The sequence below is a fragment of the Salvelinus alpinus genome, chromosome 11, assembly GCF_045679555.1.
Source record: "Salvelinus alpinus chromosome 11, SLU_Salpinus.1, whole genome shotgun sequence".
NCBI lineage: Eukaryota > Metazoa > Chordata > Actinopteri > Salmoniformes > Salmonidae > Salvelinus > Salvelinus alpinus.
This window is the reverse complement of record NC_092096.1, coordinates 69698920-69702551: the sequence shown is the minus strand read 5'-3', so window position 1 is coordinate 69702551 and position 3632 is coordinate 69698920.

Below are 3632 nucleotides of genomic sequence, written 5' to 3'. Positions count from 1 at the left end.
TGACGCCTCTAGCACTGAGATGCAGTGCATTTGACCGCTGCCCCACATATACTAATGTCGACATCAATTTCTGCCACGTTTATTATATTACAGACATCTGAATGCATTTTATTATTATTATTATGTGAGCTAGACATACAAATAAAAACGGAAAAATATATAATAAAAAATTCCCTAAAGTATCCTTTTTAGAGGCTGTTCTTACTGGTGAGTGACAATATGGCCGACCGTGGCTTCAAAGCCTCTCAATGGTCAATACATAGCATTAGCAAAACAGGGTTTATATAAATTATTGGCTGCAATGTCGAACAATCCCACAGACGGTGGACTGAGCTGAACCGAATCAGTTCGTCTGCGTGTCCGTACCGCTCCCGGTTTGGGTGTAAACCTCTGTGCGTCCCTGAAAAACGCCCCCGCGCTTACGGAACCAATTACATTCCATTAAATCGTACGTCGCGTTCATGTGAACAACTAAATAAAACAAATTATCAAATTACTGCGACGCCGAAATGGACCTCTAGCTCAAACTGCACGTTTTCAACATATTCGAGGTTGGTAGCTTTAGATTATTTATTTATCTAAGTCTCCATTTCTGTAGTAGGAGAAAAACACTCCGGCTGCTTTCTGCCCGTTACCACCATTGGTTACCACCGACTCACCGCAAACCACATCGAGTAAATGGCTGATCAGGAGCACATTGAGATAGACACGCTCCTAGACATGCCTGCGCGATCGAGAACGGGGAGAGCAGCGGCTCTGGCTCGGCTTCTGCACCAGGACTGCACTCATCTTCTGGAGCTATATGTGAGTAGTTACTGAGTGAATTGGGCGAATTTGTAACTGTTTGTATAATTTTTTTAGGGCAGCTTGTTGGGTGTCAACAACACCACATAGCATACCTACGACGTCATTCACGTCCCGTTAGACCTCAGGCCTATGTCGCTGCACCTGTAAGGCACCATTTAAAATACTTGTAACTTTCTTATTTTCATTTCCCTAGATTAGTCTCGTTAGTTAAAAATATATTTTTAAGATCTTGTTTCAAGATTGATCTGTAGCCAGATGGTAAATTCCAACAACTGTCTACTGTACTGTAACTGTGCACTTGCCTTGCAAAATATGTAATGCCGCTGCAGTTCCTAATTGAATCATCCTTTAAAAACCACCCCTCCCTCTCCTCCATGTTCCCAACCCAATCCATTAAACTGTCCACCCTAATGGATTGAGTCACTCAAATTTGGCTGCTGGCTCCCATAGACAAAAAAGACATCTACAAAAATAACCAATATATGTAAATTAATTGTATAGAGTGAATTAATTGTATAGATATTATAAATATGCAGTTCTTTTGGTGGTTTTAAAATTATATTTTATTGGGTATGAATAAAGCTGATGCTTTCACAGAATAGCCAACACTTTTTTCCCCCACAGAAAACAAAGTAGATTTCTCAAATCAGTGGCAGGTTGTTTACTGTTGGTGCACACCTTTATTTGTAGCAGCGTATGTTACTCATTAGTACTTAAATTTAAATGCTTATATTATCTTGCTTTCATTTTCTCCACCCCTTTCTCCTCCTCCTATATCCTCTCAGAGGGAGAGGGAGAGCCTCTTGTCAGACCACACCCCAGCGGGGGACCGCATCGTGTCCCTCTCTCTGTCCTCGCCTGACCTCAGTTCTGACGAGCAGGTTCAGCTTCTACACTCAGCCCTGCGCAAATGCTTGGGACTACTGGAGTGTCTCATCCTACGAGAGGAGGAGGAGATGGGTGAGCTAGAGGGCGAGTACGAGACGGTGAGAAAGAGCGTCCGGGATCGATTGGGACATCTGCTTCACAGCACCAAGGTCCTACTGGAGACTGAGGAAGACGTCACCCCAGACCATCAGTGCAACGAGGTTAAAAATGACCATTTTTAATTACAATTATCATGGGTTATCTTCCATTTAGTGAGGCCATAATATAAAACTATGTCCTAATCAGTCTAAAGCACAAACTGATATGTTGGGGTGGCAGTTAGCCTAGTGGTTAGAGCGTTGGGCCAGTAACCAAAAGGTTGCTAGATCAAATCCCCAAACTGCCAAGGGAAAAATCAGTTGTTCTGCCCCTGAAAAATGCAGTTAACTCACTGTTCCTAGGCTGTCATTGTAATTTAGAATTTGTTCTTAACTGACTTGCCTAGTTAAAAAAAATGAACTTCTTGTTGTATTGAGGGCTTGTGAGAAAACCTTGCTGTTTATGTAACTACTGACTTTTCTTTCTCTTTTAGGAGGTTGATGGAGTTGTGGGTACTTTTGGGGCGAAAATGTGGACCTATCGGGTCCTGCTAGAGCTAATCCATTGGGCCGACTCTGCCTCGCAGACCCTTCACGTCCTCCACTCCGAGAGGGAAGGGAGAGAAGAAATCTAGTTCCTGTCTCAGTCTAAGATCAGTCAGCTTTCAATAGCAGACACGTTATTAATGAAAGTCCTAAGGTATTATGACATATAGTCCCCAATGCTGGGAAGCTTTACTAAAATCACAACTAAGCTCCTTTTATGAAATTCTAAAAATGACTTTCATCAGATGATTGTATTCACTATGTTGAGGTGCACCAGCAAGACTTGTTGCAGTATCTTTCCTTTGTCAGAAAGGATGGTCATGTCATGGATGATGTGTTAAGTTCCCAGGACAGTTTTTGTTGTTATTGTTGTGTCGTCTATTTATTGAAGCGGAACAACTTACTGATGAGAAATGTAAATTATTCTTTCTACTTTTGTTTGAGGTAGAATTTGAAGGGGCTTAGTTGAAACATTCTAACACTGTTTGAATCATGTCGTAACTAACACTTTAGACTAACGCTAACTATTAGAATGTAACCACAAGTTACTGATTTACTGTGAAAATGCAGCTTACTGATCATTGAAGATAGCTGGTGGTTCACTTGCACCACATGATGCCAACATATCTCCAGATTCCACTTGTTTACCATAGGAGAAAAATAATTCCGACAAACAGAAGGATATGATCATGTAACTGACATACCAATGTTGTGCTCATCTTTTTTTGGTCAGGCAAGTTTAGAAAATAAACTGTGATGGATCACGTCGCTGCATGGTATTGTACTGTCAATGTGGCTATTCACTTACAGCAGGCTAATTGTATATTCTACATACTTGAAAATGCTGCTAAATTGTTTTTAACTGGTTGACTTTTAGCTAATATTGCTCAGTAGCAAACCGAATGTATGTGTAGCCAAAACTGTCACACCCTCTTCACCCTCCTCCACAGTCCGACACAGCTTCCAAACACTGACTGAATATTATGATAATGGAAATAACCCCGATTATATTTTTTTGTTATTGTGAGCTTTTCTACTTTGTCAAACATTATCTGTAAATTATTTGGATTTGCACTGAATATTAAACTGAAGTGTATCTAGAGTGTTTTGTTGTAGTTTTTCATGAATAGTATTCAGTGCATTTATAAATGTAATAAAAACATGTTATAGACTACTTTATTCTAATTCCAACGCAATAATTAAGAAAAGGAAGAGACAGATCTATTGCTTTCTTGCCTCCTTGTCCTGCTATTCCACCCCCATTTTACCATATAAATCTCTGCATACTCGCACATGCGCGTTGCGCAATCTACC